Source organism: Procambarus clarkii, chromosome 35 (genome assembly GCF_040958095.1).
Source record: "Procambarus clarkii isolate CNS0578487 chromosome 35, FALCON_Pclarkii_2.0, whole genome shotgun sequence".
NCBI classification, from domain to species: Eukaryota; Metazoa; Arthropoda; class Malacostraca; order Decapoda; family Cambaridae; genus Procambarus; species Procambarus clarkii.
Genome location: NC_091184.1, coordinates 8,898,404 through 8,922,170, shown reverse-complemented (window position 1 = coordinate 8,922,170; position 23,767 = coordinate 8,898,404). Strand labels below are relative to the sequence as shown.

The window sequence follows — 23,767 nt, the reverse complement described above, 5'->3', positions numbered from 1 at the left end:
AACCTATAAAGATAGGTTAGGTTAGGTTAGGTAGGGTTGGTTAGGTTCGGTCATATATCTACGTTAATTTTAACTCCAATAAAAAAACATTAACCTCATACATAATGAAATGGGTAGCTTTATCATTTCAAAAGAAAAAAATTATAGAAAATATATTAATTCAGGAAAACTTGGCTTATTAGGCAAATTTGGCCTTGCATAGTAGGCTGAGAAGTGCGTTCTGGGCTACTAGGTACGACATATATATATATATTATATATATATATATATATATATACTATATATATATATAATATATATATATATATATATATCGGACAATTAGGAAAAAAAAAAAAAAAAATTTAAATTATTTTACCTTGTACCTAGATCCACCAGGCCTGTTTGGTCTATGTTTCAGTACTTGAGAAATCTGGAAGGTCACATCCTCCTCCTCAACTTGTGGATGTGCGTTGATAGATGATTCTGTAAAATTAAGTTATTTATATAATAATAAATTCAGTATAACACTAATATTCTGTAAAATTAAAAGTAATTTATACATCAATCAGATAAAACTCTCCAGAGATGGTGATACACAACATATAAAGGACAAGCTTCAGAACAAAATATGCATTTAGGAATAAGGTTTTGTACATGTAGGTAGCACATGAGAAAATAAGTGGAAGGTGATCAAGTTTATATTAACATGTTAATGGCTTTGTTAAGGCTTTGCAAGAATGAAAAATATTAATAATATAATATCACCTACCAATTAATTGTACATCATTTATAAGTCAATTATTTGCATTATTATTATTCAATACTAATGATATAAAAATGCATTTTTTGAAATTTTGAAATTGAAATTTTGAAAATTTTGAAATTGTTCACAATTTTTGTTACACCAAAGTTGGAGTATGCAGCAGTTGTATGGTGCCCATATCTTAGAAAGCATATCAACAAACTGGAAACGGTGCAGAGACATGCCACTAAGTGGCCTTAACTAAATGCCATTAAATATGCCAAATATACTACATAAATATACATACTACACATGCACAATAATTGTCCTGGGACCTCTGATATTCCTAATATAATATATAGGGCCATCAACACACCTCCAGCTAGGGCCACCAACACACCTCCAGGGCCATCAACACGCCTCCAGGGCCATCAACACAACACCACCATCAACACACCTCCAGGGCCATCAACACGCCTCCAGGGCCATCAACACAACACCACCATCAACACACCTCCAGGGCCATCAACACAACACCACCATCAACACACCTCCAGGGCCATCAAACACAACACCACCATCAACACACCTCCAGGGCCATCAACACAACACCACCATCAACACACCTCCAGGCCATCAACACAACACCACCATCAACACACCTCCAGGGCCATCAACACAACACCACCATCAACACACCTCCAGGGCCATCAACACAACACCACCATCAACACACCTCCAGGGCCATCAACACAAACACCACCATCAACACACCTCCAGGGCCATCAACACAACACCACCATCAACACACCTCCAGGGCCATCAACACAACACCACCATCAACACACCTCCAGGGCCATCAACACAACACCACCATCAACACACCTCCAGGGCCATCAACACAACACCACCATCAACACACCTCCAGGGCCATCAACACAACACCACCATCAACACACCTCCAGGGCCATCAACACAACACCACCATCAACACACCTCCAGGGCCATCAACACAACACCACCATCAACACACCTCCAGGGCCATCAACACAACACCACCATCAACACACCTCCAGGGCCATCAACACAACACCACCATCAACACACCTCCAGGGCCATCAACACAACACCACCATCAACACACCTCCAGGGCCATCAACACAACACCACCATCAACACCACCATCCAGCCAGGGCCATCAACACGCCTCCAGGCATCAACACGCCTCCAGGGCCATCAACACACCATCCAGCCTACCACCACAAGCTTATATATATACTACACATGTCTAAGAGCAAATAAAGAAAACAGTTACCTTAACTATTGAAGATGCAGCAGGATTTTGTGGATAAGCCAGCAGCCGTCCCTCTCGACACGGTTTTAAAATGGCGGCGACTACCACAACATGCAACGAGCCTAAAGAATGTCCAGCGCTAGCATTATCTAAACGCTATTATATATTATCAAGCAATACGGAAATCTAAATAAAAAAATGATACAAATAATTGTATTAAATATTTATTTGCAATTACAATACCTCGGGAATATATTTTTGCGTTAGCAAACATATTAAGTTCGTATTTAGTTTAACTCATTTAAATTCTTTACAAATAATAACCTGATTTTACCTGATGGCCATTAACATTAATGTTTTATGTTGATACATTTCATACCCTTATTATTTCAATATCTTTCTTTATTATGCACCCCATACCCATCCCGTGGGCGGTGGTTGTAAAGGATTACAGAGGCACATAATGGGTTCAGGAACTGAACTCTCTAGTTTGTTTAGCTAAGCAAATAACAATTTTTGACGCTAGTTACAAAATTATTAATGTTATATATACATGTACACACTCTCATACATACATGTACATATATATATATATATATATACGTATACATATATACATACACATGCATATTTATAATCACCCACACAAATACACACATCAATAATCTCTGTGTCACTTATTTTATACATGTTCTTGTAGAACATTCTATTGCGAACACATTGGGCGCTGCCCAATAAACTCGCCCCTCGGGGCAAAATTATTTTTTTTTTTTTAATCTTGGTGGAACATAAAATGGCCGCCTGTGTTTATGCTGTCGTCAGATGGCGCTGTGACGTCACAGATGAGGGAAGCACGTACTGCGCATTAATGCCTCGATCCCTCGTTATTTATTTATTTTATTTATTTATATATATACAAGAACGTACATTGGGGGGTTAAGACACAACATAGAGCTTAAGTTAGAATTATAATCTTGTAAAACCACTAGCTTGCATATATAGAGTTTCGGGCAAGTCCTTAAACTAATCTTTGAGCAAATTCTTAAACAGAGTTTTAGAGAAATAATTAAATGTAAAATTGATAAAAGTGTTTAACAGGTACATTACAGCTTTACTTTACAAGTACAGATGATTTTAAGTAGGATAATTACAGTAAAATTGTCAAAAAATTGTTTACAGGTACGATGCAAGAATTTGACACAAAAGCAGATCAGAACAATACACAATAATGAACAAGGAATCCTAAGTACAATTAGGAAAACATCTCAGGGTTATACATTGGATTACTGAAGCACAATATGAGGATCATTACAAATAGTAATGCAGTAGAATATGCACTCATATTCTATTATTAAGTTAATATTAAGTTCCTTCCTCATGTTAAGTATCTTTGTGGTACTAGGGACATCCAAGGATTATCTTCAAGGCTTCGTTCTGCAAGTTTTCAAGCCCTTTAAGCTTTCTTTCAGTCATCAAGGCAAGCAGAGATGCAACATAATCCACTAGCTCCTTTATGAACTGGCGTTACTCTTGCGTTTTTAAGGATATCAGGGAATGTATGACACTCAAGGGATTTGTTGAACAGCAGAGCTATAGGTGGTGCAAGGGCATATGGGAGGCGCTCTTGTATACAATGGATGGGATTTCACTGATGTTCCCAGCTTTGGTTTTTAGTGAATGTATGATGGACACAACATCTGACGGGCTGACTGGTGAGAGGAGAAGAGAGTTTGGATAGCTGCCTGAGAGATATGTGTTGATATGTGTCTGAGTCTGTGGGATTTTACTTGCAAGGTTAGCACCAATCGATGAAAAGAAGCTATTAAATTCATTCGCCATTTCTAAGTCAGATGACAGTGTAAGGCCATCCTTAGAGAGTGTTATCTGGTTGTGGGAGTGTTGTTTAGTTCCCAGGATGTTAGAGATGGTATTCCATGTGCTTTTCATGTTGCCTTTTGCTTCTTTGAATCTAGTCTCATAATATGAAAGTTTTGCTTTTCTTATGATACTGGTAAGCACTGACGAGTACCTTTTAACTACTTCCATTGGAATTAGGCCACTCCTAAATTTCTTTTCGTATTCATGTTTTTTGTTGATTGATTTAATTATGCCACTTGTGAGCCACGGGTTATTTTTTCTTTTATCAGTTACTTGTTTGGTAAGGAGGGGACAGTGAGTGTTGTAGAGGCTTAGAGTTTTGTAGAGAAAGAGGTTAGTTGATGAGTTTATATCCTGTGAATTATTAAATTCAGATTCCCAGTTAATATTGTGAAGTGCATTAGAGAGATTGCCTAAAGCTGATTCACTATGTAGCCTGAATGAAAGTTTTTTGGTTTCTGGTGGTGATGTGTCAATGTTTGCTATGAGGAAAGTAGGATAGTGGTCAGTTGTTCTGTCATAAATTACCCCAGATGTAAGGGGAGCTGTTATATTAGTCCAAAGGTGATCCAGGGTAGTGGCAGATGTTTGAGTGACTCGGGTGGGCTTGGTGATTGTGGGGATTAGCATACAGGAGTGCATGCTGTTACGGAAATAGTCAACTTGAGGGTTGTTTTCAACATTCAATAAAGAAATTCTGGAGGGCTTCTGTGCAAGGGTTAGGATGAGCTAGCCTAAGCATTTTTATACCAATTTGACAGTTATTTTCAGTAACACGATAAACAACGCTCGGAATATTAAGTTCCTTTCTCATATTAAGTATCTTTGTGGTACGAGGGCACCCAAGGATTATCCTCACGGCTTCGTTCTGCAATTTTTCAAACCCTCCAAGCTTTCTTTCAGGATGCCTTAAAGTTAGTTTAGTTCATTTATTATGCATCCCATACCCATCTTGTGGGCGGTAGTGGAAAGGGTTGCAGAGGCACATAATGGGCTCAGGGACTGAACCCCACAATTCATTTAGCTAAGCAAGTTACAATCTTGATGAGCTAGTTACAAAATTCAGTATAAGTCGTCACATCAACAATGGGTTCGAGATCGATCACAAGTACAGTTTCTAAATTAAGCAACTGACATATGTGGAGAGCTAGTGTCACAATTGATATGTTTGTCCTGCACACCGCCCCCCATCCAGTGGGCAGCGGTGGATAGGTTACAATCACTTTGTTACTACTTACAGTTAGCAAACTGGGGATATTTGGCTAAAATTTCTGGTACCAGATAATTTTGAATGAAATATTGACACATCGTTGGTACATTGGTTATAAAATTGTCTCTGAATTCACTATCACATAGTGACGGAGGGTGTGCGAATAATTTTGTTGACAGTTAACATTTGGTCAGGTCTACATCGGCAGATAATGAGAATTCCCAGAAATACTTGTAACCGAGTCTAAGCCGAGCAGTAGTAACATCTAGAAGTCTGCTGATTTTATTGGATGAACCATAGATGTGTCGCTCCTCTTGCATAATAGTATTGAACGAAAGTTAATCTCCCCAAACAATTTCGCGTTTTGAGCAAGTTACCCCTCCACTCTCTCCATTTTTTTTTGGACATTCCCTGGTAGTGTGCGGAAATACTGAAAAGTGTATACTCTTTTCAACTTTGTCACCTTAATTCTCGTCCTATGTCTTTCATTTTGGTATCAATGCGTTCGCAATAGAATTCCCAACAGAACTATGTGCATATAATGTCAAAGACAGCAGCGCGCTCCACCCGCCGACAAGATGAATGTAGGCCAAGGGTACCAGAAAAAGAAAGCTGAGCGTGATAATACTGAAAAGTGTATACCCTTTTCAACTTTGTTACCTCAATTCTCATCCTAGGTTTTTCAATTTAGCATCAATGTGTTCGCAATAGAATTCTCTACAGGACTAAAGGCATATAAACTCCAAAAGCCCGGCTTACCATCCGCAACAAACAGAGAAAGCGAGAGCGTGTTACCAGGGAGCGCACAAGAGCGATAAAATGTATACACTCTTTTCATTCTGGTCACCTCAATTGTCATCCTATGTCTTTCATTTTGGTATCAATGCGTTCGCAATAGAATTCCCAACAGAACTATGTGCATATAATGTCAAAGACAGCAGCGCGCTCCACCCGCCGACAAGATGAATGTAGGCCAAGGGTACCAGAAAAAGAAAGCTGAGCGTGATAATACTGAAAAGTGTATACCCTTTTCAACTTTGTTACCTCAATTCTCATCCTAGGTTTTTCAATTTAGCATCAATGTGTTCGCAATAGAATTCTCTACAGGACTAAAGGCATATAAACTCCAAAAGCCCGGCTTACCATCCGCAACAAACAGAGAAAGCGAGAGCGTGTTACCAGGGAGCGCACAAGAGCGATAAAATGTATACACTCTTTTCATTCTGGTCACCTCAATTGTCATCCTAGGTCTTTCATTTTGGTATCAATGTGTTCGCAATAGAATTTCCAACCGGAATTTATGCATGAAATGTCAAAAACAGCAGCGTGCTCCACCCGCTGACGTGATGAAAGCACGGCGGACCATCCACACAAAACAGAGAAAGTGAGAGAAAGTAACCTGGGAGCACTCTAGTGCAATGTAATGTGAACACACTTTTCACTTTGGTTACCTCAATTCTCGTCATATGTCTTTCATTTTGGTATCAATGTGTTCGCAATTGTATCTGCTGGCATTTTACCCTTTGCTTGGATCTGAAGGGTTTTAGGCTCACCACGATGCAATCTGATAGTACCACACGTGTATATACCTATCTTCAAGCAGCAATTCACTCATTCAAACCGACTTATAATGGTTATCCATATATAAATGGTAATCTTTTGTTCTACCTGTTAACCTGTCATATGAAGAAAGATTGTCAAAGCTTATATTACATTCTCTAGAAAAGCAAAGAATTAGGAGTGATATATGGTAGAGGTGCACAATGGGATGAATGGACATAACAAAGGGGACATTAATGGGGTATTAAAAGTAGCAACACAAGACAGAACTCGAAACAAAGTGTAAAAATTGGAAAAATTTAGATTTAGGAAAGAACTGTATGAGTAAATACACTGGGTTTGTACCTTAAGGTTCATGTATGCAATATTACAGAGTTCCAGTTAACTCCCATGCATGCAATTAATTTATGTTATGTTTATGTTTTTTATGTTAAAATGTTTTTGTTGATTTGTTTGTATATTTTCATAAGTAAAGCATGCTTACCGTCTAATCCAAGTTTTATGATAACTTTACAATGTTTAAAACATAAAGTTCAATATATATTCTGGTTTTCACACAGGAATTATACGTTAATATAACATCATAATAACGTAATGATGTCGTGTAAATAACGTTATACTGACGTCATATAAATGTTATATTTATGTTATAAGAACGTAAATTGGATAGCTTTACAGAAAGTAAACAAAAAAAACTAAATGTTGACTGAAAATTATTTATTCTTAAATATAAAGCATGAAAACATTATAATACCATAGCATTTACTATTATTTTTAAATTTTTACATAAATCTTAAAAAACTGTGTCATAAGAATATATGTTTTTAGTTATATCCTTTGGTTTTAAGAATGTCAGATATACGTATTTATGTCAAAAGTTACAGTATTACCTTTGTGGAACCATTTAAAAACGTCCACAAACGTTCTGTGTTTGCTGGGAATAATGTCGGTTTTATTTACACGCAATTCGTCTTTTACGAGAGCATGAACTATTGCAATACACTTTTCACCTTCACGTTCCACAGGAATATTTTGGGACGACACAATAACATAGTCAAGCAGCTTTTGCTGGTCCTGTTCATTCTGGGAGATGGAATGTTGGGCAGATGACACATTTGCAGATGACACTAAGATCTATGATAAAGAAGGAAGTGAAAGTGATATTGAGACCTTACAAAGAGATCTACATGAACTCCACCAATGGTCAGATGACTGGCAAATGCTCTTTAATGTCGATAAATGCAAGACCTTGCCTGTAGGGCATAACATTCCACGTCACAACTACCAAACTACCAAATTGCCAGCTTTACCTTACAACAGATAGATGAAGAATGCGACATTGGAATCAGAATCCATCATTCACTAAATGTTGCACAACAAGTGGGAGCGGCAATAAAAAAGCGAAACCAAACTTTGGGAATAATCAAGCGTGCCTTTACCTTCAAGTAAACTAAAGTAGTCCTTCAATTGTATAAGTCTCTGGTGCGCCCCCACCTGGATTATTGCATACAGGCATTCAGACCTTATCTTCAGAAAGACATAGCTGCTCTGGAGAAGATGCAACACCGGACAACAAAAATCATACCAGAGCTTAGTCATCTCTCGTATCAGGAAGGGTTGAGGGCCTGTAACGGTTCTATTGTTACGTAAAGTATGGTGACAAATAAACACAGACACTAAGATACTATACATATATTTGGTCGAATATACAGAAGTACACAGGTGATACGTTGGTGTGAGTTGAGCGCACTGAGCGTCGGTACAGTATCTCGCAAGTGTCTGCTCTAGACCACACTTGAAAGTAGACTAGCCAATGTTCGCTACACCGCTGCTTATATTGCTTGGGCAACACCTCACCGTGTTGCCCGGGCAACGCCTCACCTCATTCATCTCCAAAGGTTGACAGGAATATTAACACTATATTTGGAGCGAGTATATTATTGGGATAATCTACTCGCTACAGGCCACTGGCCAAACAACACAGCAAACCAGGCATGACAGGGCGGAGCTCATCGAAACACTTAAAATACTAAACAATTTGGACGATGTTGATCCGGACACTTTCTTCACAAGGTCAGATGTAACACGAACGAGGAGCAACGGGTTCAAGCTCAACAAGCCACAATGTAGGACAGAAAACAGGAGAGGCTTTTTCTCCCGTATGGTGGTAAACCCGTGGAACAGCCTACCCGCGAAAGAGTAGGTAAGGTAAACGCCAAAACTCTACTGGGTTTTAAAATACAGATAGAAAAGATCGTCCAGGCAAATGGGTAGGACCTTTGACAAGCCGCCAACTTCCTGTCCTCATTGAGGCCACCAATATTAGTGGCTCTCAGGTTAATTAAAGGTCGGCAAAGATCAGCAACCAAAGAAAATGGGAAGAGCACCGTGGCGAGTAAGCGAGCGAGCGAGTGACGTCATCACAACAAAGGTTGCTATAGACGTCTCCACGACTCGTGAAGTTCGCCTGTCTTAAAGACCTGTGTCCACAATACCCGCCAAATTGTCCCTCCCACAGTACTCTCAGGACACTTATGGCAGTGTAAGTGTGTGGTGAGGCCACACCACTGAAGACATTGAGGATATACCACGAGGGAGAGACAAAACTGTTGAAGGAAGGAGTCACTGGCTCCACCTGACCACCTTGTTTCTCGCACTCTCATCATCCTCCGTAAGTACTTGAGTGCATTACCTGCTTGATAGGGTTCTGGGAGTTCTTCTACTTCCCAAGCCCGGCCCGAGGCTAGGCTCGACTTGTGAGAGTTTGGTCCACCAGGCTGTTGCTTGGAGCGGCCCGCAGGGCCACATACCCACCACAGCCTGGCTGATCCGGAACTTCTCTTAGAAAACAGTCCAGTTTTCTCTTGAAGATGTCCACGGTTGTTCCGGCAATATTTCTTATAGTCACTGGGAGAACGTTGAACAACCGTGGACCTCTGATGTTCATACAGCGAAGAGTTAGGGGTGACATGATAGAGGTTTACAAGTGGATGAATGGACACAACAAAGGGGATATTAATAGGGTATTAAAAGTATCAGCACAAGACAGAACACGAAACAATGGGTATAAATTGGATAAATTTAGATTTAGGAAAGACTTGGGTAAATGCTGGTTCGGTAAGAGGGTTGTTGATTGTTGATTTGTGAAACCAATTACCGCGTAACGTGGTGGAGGTGGGGTCCCTCGATTGTTTCAAGCGCGGGTTGGACATGTAAATGAGTGGGATTGGGTGGTTATAGATAGGAGCTGCCTCGTATGGGCCAATAGGCCGTCTGCAGTTGCCTTTGCTCTTATGTTCTCTGATTGTGCCTATGGCACCTTTGCTCCTCACAGGTTCAATCCTGCATTTTCTTCCATATCATTCACTCCAGTACGTTGTTATTTTACTGTGTAGATTTGGGACCTGGCCCTCCAGTATTTTCCATGTGTATATTATTTGGTATCTCTCTCGTCTCTTTTCTAGAGAGTACATTCGGAGAGCTTTGAGACGATCCAATAATTTAGGTGTTTTATCTCAACGATGCGTGCCGTATATGTTCTCTGTATTCCCTCTATTTCAGCAATCTCTCCTGCTCTGAAGGGGGGAAGTGAGTACTGAGCTTTCTGCTCCACCATTGTCTGCTCCAATATTGTCTTACACCCCTAACATACAATTGTTAGTAATAAAAATAATACAAATTTATTTAGGAAAAGTACATACATAGTTGCAGAGTTACAGTACAAACATTCTGTTTGATTTAAAGATAGAGGTAGTACATACAATACCTAAAGCCACTAGTACGCATAGCGTTTTGGGCAAGGTGAGGTGGGGAAAAAAACCCACTTAGACTAAAACTTAATAGTAATTAAGCTTAAAGTATAATTGCATTGAAAGAAAAAAATAAAAATAATAAAAGATGAAAAAAGGGGGGGAACATGGTAGAAAATAGCCAATATACAAGTTGGTCAACAAACAGCATGTTTTTTTTTCTTCAACAAAAATGTTGGGGTATGGAAATAGGACTATGGAATTGTTGGAGGTGTGGACGTTGGCCAGTGGAATTGTTGGGGTAAATTATATGCCTGGCATTGTTGGGGTGTGGACATTGGCCTATCAAATAATGATAACTTTTATAATAATAATAATAATAATAAGAAATTTCACTGGGACTGTGTAGTGTTGCAAACCCATGACCAAGGTATTGCCAGCTGCATACTCTACTACTGTACCACCACTGACTTTCTTACAATCAGATTTCTACTGATATCACAGGAACGGCCAAGCGGACAGCACGCGGGACTTGTGATCCTGTGGTTCTGGGATCGATCCCAGGCGCCGGCGAGAAACAATGGGCAGTTTCTTTCACCCTACGCCCCTGTTACCTAGCAGTAAAAATAGGTACCTGGGTGTTAGTCAGCTGTCACGGGCTGCTTCCTGGGGGTGGAGGCCTGGTCGAGGACCTGGCCGCGGGGACACTAAAAAAAGCCCCGAAATCATCTCAAGATAACCTCAAGTCTGTGATATCCTGATATCACAGTCCTGAAGCCAGTCCAAGTTTTATGTAAGACCCCCAAGCACTCAGGTGAAGGATAAAGTACTGTAGTTCAACATTGTATGCTCAACTTCAGATACACAGAAAATCACACTGTGATATACATCAATGAACAATCCACTGAGGCTGTGAGGTGATGCAAACATTGCAGGTTTGCATCATCTCACAGCCCGAGGGAATTTTCTCATTTATGTACTGTATATCACTTTAGTGTGATTTTCTGTGTAAATAATAATAATAATATTAATAATAATATTATTTATTCAAAAGATTGTGTGTACAAAGAACATAAGAATATTGTTCAATTGAAGGGACAGAAGTTACACATACTAATGAAGCCACTATTACGCAAAGCGTTTAAAAAATTTTTAATTAAAGTTGTGACGGGATAAAACACTTAATACTATTAGAGAAGTAAGCTAACAAAATGAGAATGTTCAAGGAAAATAAAAAAATAATACAAAGAAGGTGATACTTAAGGATGACAAGCATAGACTATTACATTATGGAGTCAGTAGTTCTAGCAACAGTACAGGAGTTTATTTACATTAATTATAGAATGGAAATACAAGGTGTAATTTAGAAAAGCAAGTGAACTATTCCTCATAACATTTTCTCTGAACATATCTGAACATAGAGTAACATACTATAATTTAAGGTTAATTTGGCCAACAGTTTCAAATAACCAAGATCATAAAGGACACGAGTAAACACTTTATCAAAGAAATGCATGAAATTAGATGACATTAAATGTTGATAGTAAATGTAGAAATTAAATGTGTGTACTCGCTTGAATGAACTATATGGGGCATAGCCGATTCATTCCAGTGTGGAATTCATTCCATCCGTTCGGCCCCAGCAACTCCCTTTCCCCCCCCCCACCAAAAAAAAATACAATCACATTAATACATATGCCAGTCCACATTTGCCTTATGAAAAATTTAAATAATAAAGAATTTGTATTGCAATGAAATAAATTGATATTGCACGTTACAGTACTGTACTTACCCTACCAGTTGAGTTTTGTAGTGCAAACTTTGTTAGCCTTAATATCCTGAGAGTGCCACACATATGAATATAAATTGTTTAAAGAACAGTAACTTTTCTAACAAATGTACATTATACACTACAGTCTGTACATAAAGTACAGACCACTAGAATCACACTACCGCAGTACACTTGTATCATATAAACTACACTTTGTACATTTAATGTCATTAGAACTGTGCTGTACAGCTCAATTGGTACTCCCAGGTAAGTTATGGCTAGTGCTGGGTGCTGGTCCAGTTGCCTGGGCATCCTCGGAAGGTGAGTCCTTGCTAGTGCTGGGTGCTGGTCCTGTAGGCCTACTGTGAAACCATACCAAAACTTTTGAATCTTAGTTTGTTTCTTTCTTGTGAGCTTCATTAAAATATCTTTCATAATATATAGTTTCAGTTAAATGTCTTATCATATATCTTATCATATACATATCTTTCAGATAAAGCCATTTTTATCTGCTTTGTACACTTAAAACCAGCTTTGATTATTAGATATCATGTGCTGAGAAAGTTTATGCTTATATGCATTAGCACTTCCAACATCTACACTTAATGCCTCACCACAAATTTTCATGTTAATGATGTATTAACTCTCTTTAAATTGACATACCTATTTAGTGCTAGCCTTGAAATTGTCTATGTTTAACTTTACAGCAAGTCTCTCAGCTGCATTTCTAATAGAATCAACTTACAAATTGTTTTATTAAAAATATTATTATTGTTAGTTTGACATTATATACATTTTATTCAGTACAGTTCTGTATTAACCCTTAAGCTGTGCATGGCATACATATTTATTAATTTATTTATATACAAGAAGTTACATTGGGGGGTTAAGAGAGAATATAGAAATTAAGTTAAATTACCATTCTTGTAAAGCCACTAGCACGTATAGCGTTTCAGAACCAAATATGCCATATTTCGGGAGCATATACGACAGGACCTGATGGCAAAGTTCAGTTTCTCAAATTTGCTCTAATGCTTTCCAATTTTTTGTGCATACTAGCAAATCCTGCAACTTTGTCTAAATGATCACAAACGTAACTTAAAAAATAAGAAAATAAAAAATAATTATAAAATTGAATATTGAGAACATCAGATTTTGAAATCCGCTGCAAAAATATAAACTATCACCAATTATTCCTTTGGTGTTATTATGCTCTCAGAGTAGTATATGATCTTCATTTTCATAGATTTAGAATGTATGTTTTCAGTTTAGTTTACTGTAAAAAAAATTGTCAATGTGGCATTTGAATTATGCGCCAAACTTAGAAAAAAAATTGATAACTCCAAACATTTAGGGTTTGGGAAAAATCCATTCAATAGGATTGTAAAAGAGACAGCTGTGTACATTATTTGGAAAAATGGTGAGAATCGGTCAGAAACTGGATTTTTTAAAACTGACTCAAAGTTGAAACTCTAGTTTTAGAGATAATTGAAGTTGAAGTTATCGACAATGAATAATTTAGTTCTTATTCATTAATTTACTTATATGTTTTATTAAAGGTTGTTTGGCATTCGTACTCGAATATGTGAAACTTTTAGGTCAATGTGTGTTGTAATGAGGTCAAGAAAAAATACCCCTCCCCCCCAGAGAAATAAAATATAGGGATTAAGGGGATAAAAATGTATTCTGTATAAAAGTTATAAAGCCCTAATCTGGTCCCTAATCATCAAAACCACCTAAAGATACAAAGAAAATAGAATTTGAAACCTGAAAAACTGTCAAAAAATTCAGTCCCAAGTTCTGCCAGTTGTGACTGATTTATTTGATGACCAATTTCATTCTATCTTGACATAGTTAGGGATGGGTATGCACTCTCCAGGATGTAGAGGTTACAACAAAATCTGATAATAAACAAAGGAGAAAAAACAAATCTCCTCCCCCCCAAAAAAAAAAATTGGACATTTGTGAAAGTAACAGATATTATCATTAGGCAATGCATTTTTATGATATATAACAAAATAGAGCATGACAACATACTCATTATTATTGGTATTATTATGTATTAATCAGCAATGCTATACAGGCACCAGCTGCATATCCACTTTGTGGACACTTCTTGCTACTACTGGTATTCATCTTTGTGCATTGGACAAATGCTTGCAGCTCTTTATTACTGCATTATCCCTCAGTTCCAGTTAAATGGAGCGTGTCTCCTTGCCAACAAAATGTTATTTAAAAAAAAAAAAAAAATTTAAATACATTTCTGAAAATATTGGGATGAAACTTTCATGACGCTTAAGCTGTGCATGGCATACATATACAACAGGACCTGATGGCAAAGTTCAATTTCTCAAATTTGCTCTAATGCTTTCCAATTTTTTGTGCATACTAGCAAATCCTGCAACTTTGTCTAAATGATCACAAACGTAACTTGAAAATTACGAAAATAAATAATAATTATAAAAGTGAATATTGAAAACTTCAGATTTTGAAATCAGCTGCAAAAATATAAACTATCACCAATTGTTCATTTGGTGTTGTTATGCTCTCAGAATAGTATAGGATCTTCATTTTCATAGATTTAGAATATATGTTTTCAGTTTAGTTTACTGTAAAAAAAATTGTCAATGTGGCATTTGAATTATGCGCCAAATTTAGAAAAAAAGGATAACTTTAATCGTTTAAGGTTTGTTTAAAGTCCATTGTAATAGGATTGTAGAACAGACAGCTGTGCACATTATTTGTAAAAATGGTGAGAATTGGTCAGAAACTGGATATTTTTTAAGCTGATTCAAAGTTGAAACTCTAGTTATTTAGATAATTGAAGTTATCGACAATGAATAAGGTAGTTCTAATTCATTAATTTACTTGTATGTTTTAATAAACGTTGTTCGACATTCGTACTCGAGTATGTGAAAGTTGTAGGTCAATGTGTGTTGGATTGATGTCAAGAAAAAATAACCCTCAAAAAAACAAAATATAAAAATTCAAAGTCCTAAGTTCTGCCAGTTGTGACTGATTCATTTGGTGATCAATTTCATTCTATCTTGACATAGTTAGGGATGGGCATGTACTCTCCAGGATGTAGAGGTTACAACAAAATGAGATAATAAACAAAGGAGACATAAAAAAATGAACTTTGGTGAAAGTAACAGATATTAACATTAGGCAATACATTTTTATGATATATAACAAAATTGAGCATGATAACATACTCATTATTATTGGTATTATTATGTATTACTCAGCAATGCTATACAGGCACCAGTTGCATATCCACTTTGTGAACACTTCTTGCTACTATTCTTCTTGTTTGTACATTGGACAAGTGCTTGCATCTCTTTATTACTGCATTATCCCTCAGTTCCAGTTAATAGGAGCTGTTCTCCTTATCAACAAAATGTTCTCCTTTAAAAAAAATTTGTCTTAAATACATTTCTGAAAATATTGGAATGAAACTTTCATGATGCTTATGCCAATAAGTTGTAGATTTGTTTAACATTTAATATTAATTTTCACATAATTCAAATGTTTTTTGCCCAGCCCCAGCTTTTACAGCCCAGGCTGTAGCAGCTTCAGGGTTAATGCACGTGGTTTGTATTACGTAGGCTTTTTTTTTATTATTATTTTTTTCTACCACAGATGTGGCCACACATTTACAATGCTAAGCAGCATATATACATTTTCTTCTGTCCCCCATGGGCAGGGTTAGAGATGTGTTAAACATATAGTTCAAGGGTTTATTGAACACTCAACCACAGAAGGTGATTTGGTGCTTTTAAAATGCTAAGCTAACCTACATATGTAAATACATAGATATATAGATTTACGTATGCCCTACATAAAGTGTTTGATGTGTCTTTTACATAGTGTCATGTTACCACCCTTGAGACTAAATAAGGTTCTTCTCCCCGCAGTGCAATAAAAAAGATAATAAATCGGCCTTGCCAACAACTGTCTAGGGGTAAATATACATCACTGCATAAAATGGAGAACAATATATTTATGCTAAGGGGGACAATCATAACAATATTTAAATGTATAATAGCCAGAAATATTCTTCAGCATGCAATATCATAGAATGAAATTAATTATTGAGGCATGAGCAATATCACCAGAACATGGATTAATCAATAGTAATACTCATATCATCTAACCAGATAATTAACATTTATATGGGCTAAAATAACAGTGACCAATGACTTAACTTAAAACATGACTCCTCTCGAATACAGCTGCCACGCTTCTGCCCACGCCTTGGTCCGCAGGCCAAGCGTCTACCAAAAAATCAACTAACCGTCCACACAAACATTGTGGAAAGTCTAATAATAAAACGCAGTACTAATATTCAAAACATTGTTAAACTAAAGAGTAGTAAACACTGGTACAACATTCCATACAATAATACGGAAACCAAATATGGGAATAAATCAAGGTAAAACTATAAACACTCGATTGACAACAATGTTCCCACACTGGCCATATCCAAATATGGTCAACCGCCCAAACGGAGAAACTACATGAGAAATTAACACCAAAAGCCTCACACAATATAATGTAACTCAGGCACATTACAGCATGCTATAATATATATATATAACATACAAAATCTTATATCATACAACTGGATGCTATATTAAAGAACAAGACAATAAAGTAATATGAGAATCAAGAGTAATGGCAGAATCCTAGTGAGATTCGTAACATGTCATTAATGTGCATTTACAAAGGTGAAATGTAATTCTGATCAGCTTGCATATATACTTTATACACATACATATACATACACACACACACACATATACGTACATATACATATATATATACATACATATATACACACACACATGCATTCACATACATTTGTCTCTTTTACTCTGACAGGGTGAGATAGCTGATAGAGAAACTAGTGTGCAATTAATTAAGCACTTAATCACTGAAGGTGATAAAGGTGCTTTTACAAGCTCAGGTTATATAGTTACATCACATACATTGTATAATTGATACATTACATGGTTAATCTTGGGTACAGTAGGCTGTTAGAGAGGGAGGGGAGGCAGCCGAGAACCCGCCCATACCGCCTTCCCCTTTCCTGCCCACCTGTCCTTACTCCTGCCCACCCCTCCTTACTCCTGCCCACCCCTCCTTACTCCTGCCCACCCCTCCTTACTCCTGCCCACCCTCCTTACTCCTGCCCACCCTCCTTACTCCTGCCCACCCCTTCATACTCCTGCCCATCCTCCTTACTCCTGCCCACCCTCCTTACTCCTGCCCACCCCTCCTTACTCCTGCCCACCCCTCCATACTCCTGCCCACCCTCCTTACTCCTGTCTACCCTCCTTACTCCTGCCCATCCTTATTCCTGCCCACCCTCCTTACTCCTGTCTACCCTCCTTACTCCTGCCCACCCTCCTTACTCCTGCCCACCCTCCTTATTCCTGCCCACCCTCCTTACTCCTGCCCACCCTTTTTATTCCTGCCCACCCTCCTTATTCCTGCCCACCCTCCTTACTCCTGCCCACCCTCCTTACTCCTGCCCACCCTCCTTACTCCTGCCCACCCTCCTTACTCCTGCCTACCCTCCTTACTTTTGCTCAAAGCACAATACCTAACAAAATTATTTAATTTTTCTAAACATTTACTATGTTTTGGTGGGAAAAATTTAGTCATAGAAACCTTAAATTTGTTTTATTTTGCCCTAATAGGTAACACTGCTTCCAGTCTCTGCTCGGCTACCCAGGACGATAGCAAACACAACTTCTGCCCATTAATGATGGTAAGGACAATTTTATTCTTACTGTACTGCCAGTGTGTGTGTTTATCATGTTGATGTCAATATCCAGTGATTGTGAGTGTATTAATCAAGATATTTTCATTAACTAGTGTATTAATGTTGGTGTTGTCATTTACCAGTGATGGCGAGTGTATTAATTATATTGTCATTACCCTGTGATGGTGAGTGTATTAATCATATTGTCATTACCCAGTGATGGTGAGTGTATTAATTATATTGTCATTACCCTGTGATGGTGAGTGTATGAATCATATTGTCATTACCCAGTGATGGTGAGTGTATTAATCATATTGTCATTACCCAGTGATGGTGAGTGTATTAATCATATTGGCATTACCCAATGATGTTGAGTGTATTAACCCTTGTGTTGCTAAGGGCTGTTTGCCCCTTGTCACCCACAGCCGCATAACAAAAAAGAAAACAAATCTTCCTAAACTGTAAATTTGTGTTCCCTGACCACAAGAGAGAGAGAAAAAATTAATCGTACATACAAATGACATAAATGAGCCGACAATATGAGCGATGACGTCACACCCTGCATGCTTGCTCATGCAAGGTGCGTCCCAGAGGCATTGTGCGCAGTCTTCAAGCAGTCAGAATTGCCACAAATTTATTTTCGCTGCATTATTTACAGTGTCTAGACATATTTTATCACAAATATTATTCACTAATTGTGTTGCATATAATGTTACTTCATGTTCAGTGGTAATAAATGTTGCATACATTGAGTATACACATGTGCACAAAAATATTTTCCCATTATGCCAATATAATATGTATTCACATTGTTCATTATTATATTTACACACATGCACGCACTATTTACAGGTTTTTGCACTATTATTGCACATTTAGAATTCTTGGAGAGAGTGGTAGTTGTAGATGCAGTTGACAGCACACAATGGGACTGCACACGCATCACACCATGTTTGCACAAGTTTACATTTCTGATCTCTTTTATTGTTCTACAAACTAAGCAATCACGTTGGCCTATTGCACGCTTTCCAGCTGGTGGCAAATGTTTTAGTCTGTGTGCTTGAATGCCCTCCGTGTGAGTGAGCCTGGGTGTAGCAGCATGCTGCAACACTGGGTTCATGATGGGTCTTTGTATGCCAGGAACATCTTTGCCAAACTTTGCTAATAACTGTGTCCCAAGTGTAAAAGCAAACGAACGGAAACTTGGTTTATGTCCAGTTTTCACCAGATGCATATTATAGCTATTCAGCATGCTTATGTCAACAAGACGGAAAAACACTTTTTTCGTCCACTTCAATGTTTTCTGCACACTCGACAGTGCCCACCATCATGTCAGATTTATCAACCAAACGCATGTTGATATTATAGTCAAGAACACAATCTGGCTTATATACTGGTTCTTGCATTACTCAGTTCACCTTGCCACTGTTCATCATTGTACCATCACGAACGGTTGTCAGCAAGTTCACTTCTCTTTTGTCTTTCCACGTAACTGAGCGTATTTGATCACTTTTTCTTAGCTGGCAGTCATAAACTTCAAGTTTATTGTCAAACACTGGCATTTCCCTTCTTCTTGGCTTTACTGTACCAAACAATCCAGTTCTATTTTAAATCAAGAACCTAGCTTGCAAGGGACTTGTATAGCAGTTATCCGTGTATAAAATGTGGCCCTTGTTCATCCATGGTGTCATCAGTGACTTTACCACATTACCTGAGAAACCATGTTGGTCGTTACCGGGAATGTCTACATCACTAGCAGAATACAGAATCGTGTGTAACATGTATCCTGTTTCACAGTCACAAAGAACAAAAAATTTCAATCCAAATCTGTTGCATTTGGAGGGAATATACTGCTTGAATGCAACACGTCCTCTGAAAAGCACAAGGGAATCGTCAATCACCAACGTCTGTGCTGGTACGTAGAAATCTCTGAACTTTCCAATTACTTCATTCATATAGTGCCTGACTCTCCAAAGTCTATCATCCTCTGTCCGGTCCTCATTACTTGCAAAATGAAGACACCTGAGGAGCATCTGAAACCTGTCTCGGGACATATATTTCCCGAAGAAAGGTGTTGGAATAGTCAGGTCTTTGCTCCAATAATCTGTGATAGCGTGTTTGACACAATGTTTCATCAACATACATATTGCCAAAAATACATACATTTCACCTATAGTAGTGTTTTTCCAACGCTGCAATCGTGAATATTCTGTTATCTCTTTTCCAATGAGATGAGTCACATGAAGGTTCATTTGGTGTACAATATATTCCATGAGCGTCTCATTATAAAATGCTGTAAAGGATTCCATTTCACACATGTCCTCACCATTATCAGGGAAAAGGTCTGTAATCCCAACGTCTTTATTGTCAAAGGCAGGAATTAGAGGAATAAAATCATCACCATCACTCCACACAAGTACACCTGGGGTCCTGCGAGACGCAACAGCGGCATGACAGCGAGGAAGCATTGCACACCGTGGACCAGGAGCTAAAGTCCGTCTACGCAAAGTATGGGCGCTATGTGAACGTGAGGTGAAATCACGTGAACATGAGGGTCTTGGTTCCTCATGTGGTGCCATGCGGCGGCGTTTGGCTGGGCGAGACGCTGCTGACGCGACAAATTCTCGCCCGGTATCACCACTGGTACTAGCAACAGGCACGGTAACACTATGCTCTGAATCCACTTCACTAAAACCAGAAAATGAGTCACCTTTCTCTGACTCATCACCCAAAATATCCTCGTACTCTAAATAAGCACAAGAACTGTGTGGTCGTGGGTGAATTGGAGTAGACACTGGGCGAGGAGGCACGGGTGAGCATGTAGGCCTCGCCATGGGAGGAGACTGTACTGTATTTCATATTCACTGTCTGTGCTACTATCATCGGTCAATTGTCTGTAGTCCTTATCAATGTCAGAGTCATCAAAAATCACTTTCCTCACCATCAGAAAATAATTCACTAGTTATTTGCTCTTGAGTAAGTGATTGCGTGGTGCGTGCTCAGGAGGCATTTGGCCATGCGTTCGCCATGGTGACCGCTGGGTAATTGGGGCCTCCCATGCATTGGTAGCGTGAGCTGGGTTTTTTTTTTACAAAATGGCAGCTGGTTTACTATAGCCCCTCAGCAGCATATGGGGGCCCCCCCTACCCCGATGGCCATTCAAATCTTGTGCGGTATTCCATCACATCATTTGCCCAATATATAGCAAGTTACTCAACACATCATATGACGTGTTGTGCAGTTTAAGGGTTAATCACGGTGTTATTACCCAGTTATGTTGAGTGTATTAACCCTCTGAAATGCAAATAGCGCATAATTTTGCTCAATCAGGGGTGTGCATAACACCTTAACCACTGCACTGTGCCAAACGACAAATGCCATTCGCCATTTACTGCGCCAACTGACAAAAGTATTTTTTATTTCTTCGTATACGGTCGAAGCACGCTCGCGGTAGGTTGGGTACAAAATGGACTCTTAGGACCTACTGTGAGAGGCAGCCATCTTGGAAAAAAATTCCCAGAATGTCGTAGGGCTGCTGGCTGGGTTAGTACTAAGTGAGCAACAATGGGTGGCACACGCGCCTCTGGCTCCCAAACACCTGTCCAACGCGGTGTTGACTTAGGTACAAGATGGATTCCTGAGGTGTTTGCCAGATTGAAAAAAATTCCCAGCATTCCCCACAGTCATGGCCAGGCTCATATTCAAGGTAGCAACCATGTCGTATTATCTTGAGGTTATTTTGAGATGATTTCGGGGCTTTTTTTTTTTAGTGTTCCTGCGGCCCAGTCCTCGACCAGGCCTCCACCTCCAGGAAGCAGCCCGTGACAGCTGACCTACCTGTTTTACTGCTAGGTAACAGGGGCATAGGGTGAAAGAAACTCTGCCCATTGTTTCTCGCCGGCGCCTGGGATCGAACCCAGGATGACAGGATCACAAGTCCAGTGTGCTGTCCACTCGGCCGACCGGCTCCCCATAGTAGTCCCCATGGGGAGTAGAAGAACTCCCAGAACCCCATCAAGCAGGCCAGACCTCAGACCAGGCCTCAGGCCAGGCCTCAGGCCAGACCTCAGACCAGGCCTCAGGCCAGACCTCAGACCAGACCTCTGGCCATGCCCCAGGCCAGGCCTCGGGGCAGACCAGACCAGGCCAAACCTCAGACGAGGCTTCGGGCCAGACCTCACACCAGGCCTCAGGCCAGACCTCAGGCCAGGCCTCAGGCCAGGCCTCAGGCCAGGCCTCAGGCCAGGCCTCAGGCCAGTTCTCAGGCCAGATCTCAGGCCAGATCTCAGCCCAGGCCAAAGATCAGGCCTCAAGTCAGACCTCAAGCCAGACCTCAGACCAGACCTCAGATTAGGCCTCAGATTAGGCCTCAGGTCAGACCTCCTTGAGGTTACCTTGAGGTGCTTCCGGGGCTTAGCGTCCCCGCGGCCCGGTTGTCGACCAGGCCTCCTGGTTGCTGGACTGATCAACCAGGCATTTAGACGCGGCTGCTCGCAGCCTGACATATGAGTCACAGCCTGGTTGATCAGGTATCCTTTGGAGGTGCTTATCCAGTTCTCTCTTGAACACTGTGAGGAGGTCTGCCAGTTATGCCCCTTATGTGTAGTGGAAGCGTGTTGAACAGTCTCGGGCCTCTGATGTTGATAGAGTTCTCTCTCAGAGTACCTGTTGCACCTCTGCTTTTCAACAGGGTATTCTGCACATCCTGCCATGTCTTCTGGTCTCATGTGATGTTATTTCTGTGTGCAGGTTTGGGACCAGCCCCTCAATTATTTTCCACGTGTAGATTATTATGTATCTCTCCCGCCTGCGCTCATGGGAGTACAGATTTAGGCTCTTTAGTCGTTCCTAGTAATTTAGATGTTTTACTGAGTGGATTCTAGCAGTAAAGGATCTCTGCATGCTCTCCAGGTCAGCAATTTTTCCAGCTTTGAAAGGGGCTGTCATTGTGCAGCAGTACTCCACTCTAGAGAGCACAAGCGTTTTGAAATGTATCATCATCGGTATAGCATCTCTAGTGTAAAAAGTTCTTGTTATCCAACCTGTCATTTCTGGGGGGAGCCCCGTCGGCTCCCCGGAGCTTTACCAGGCTGATATGCTAATGTCAGACTTTGGCATCAGTCATGTGTATGGAGTTCTAAGGCCTACCGGGGACCACAGTCAGAACCTGGCCCCCTCAGAGAGGCAAGGGGAGCAATGGCCTATAGAAACCCCCATGTGGTTGGAAGCATTCTATGTCTGCCATCGACCGGAACAGGCACCCAGAAAGGTAAGCGCCTCAAAACAAACCCCTATTCTGGTTAAAATTGCTACCAAAAGCCGAACTAGTGGATAAAACTTCGCAACAGAAAAACAAGCAAACTAGTGTGACGTCACACGTCGCCGCTCCGCTGTCTGCGCAGCTCCCCCCTCCCCGGGAGTGGGAAGGGGGAGCCCCAGACCTCCCACGCCGACTATCCACCCATCAGTTCTTCGGCTGATGCTATAGGCACCGGTTATGTGCTCCGGCTCCAGTGGTTGTTTCAGCACTGTACCTAGAGTGTGGTGTCCGTTTTCTAGGTGGTGCGTGAGCCGGGAGTGATTCTCCAGTACTCGGGCTGCATGCGCCCAGGGTTCCCTTCCCTAGGTGCCCTGTAAGTCCTGCCCTTGGGGCTTGGGGCCACCTTCCACAAGTTCCTTAGGTCCTGCCTTTGCTAGGCCGTTTACTGCTTGGTTTTTGGCCGCTCTTTGTGTGCTCGGGTGTTCTGTCTTCCTTGTTCGCCTTAGAGTAAGGGGCAGTTTTGCACTGGTGGGGCGCAGGGTACTGTGTAG

General features: G+C 40.0%; 1 protein-coding gene and 1 long non-coding RNA gene across 3 annotated transcripts in view; one reads left to right on the top strand and one right to left on the bottom strand.

Annotated features, from left to right (window-relative positions):
• LOC138371216 (uncharacterized) overlaps positions 1 to 2,120 on the bottom strand; it is a 5,453-nt gene extending 3,333 nt beyond the window's left edge. The window contains exons 1-2 of the long non-coding RNA XR_011230340.1: positions 2,040 to 2,120; positions 359 to 465 (exon numbers count right to left, since the gene is read on the bottom strand). This is a non-coding gene — a long non-coding RNA (uncharacterized lncRNA). The remainder of the gene's footprint in view (positions 1 to 358; positions 466 to 2,039) is intronic.
• The window catches only part of LOC138371351 (uncharacterized), a 202,604-nt gene that overhangs the window by 128,841 nt on the left and 49,996 nt on the right, over positions 1 to 23,767 (top strand). Inside the window, exons 1-2 of one of the 2 annotated variants that reach the window (XM_069336138.1) lie at positions 9,059 to 9,337; positions 17,892 to 17,962. The gene's annotated coding sequence lies outside the window, so the exon portion shown is untranslated. Of the gene's footprint in view, positions 1 to 9,058; positions 9,338 to 17,891; positions 17,963 to 23,767 lie in introns of those variants that run through there. The other variant, XM_069336139.1, reaches the window with a different exon arrangement.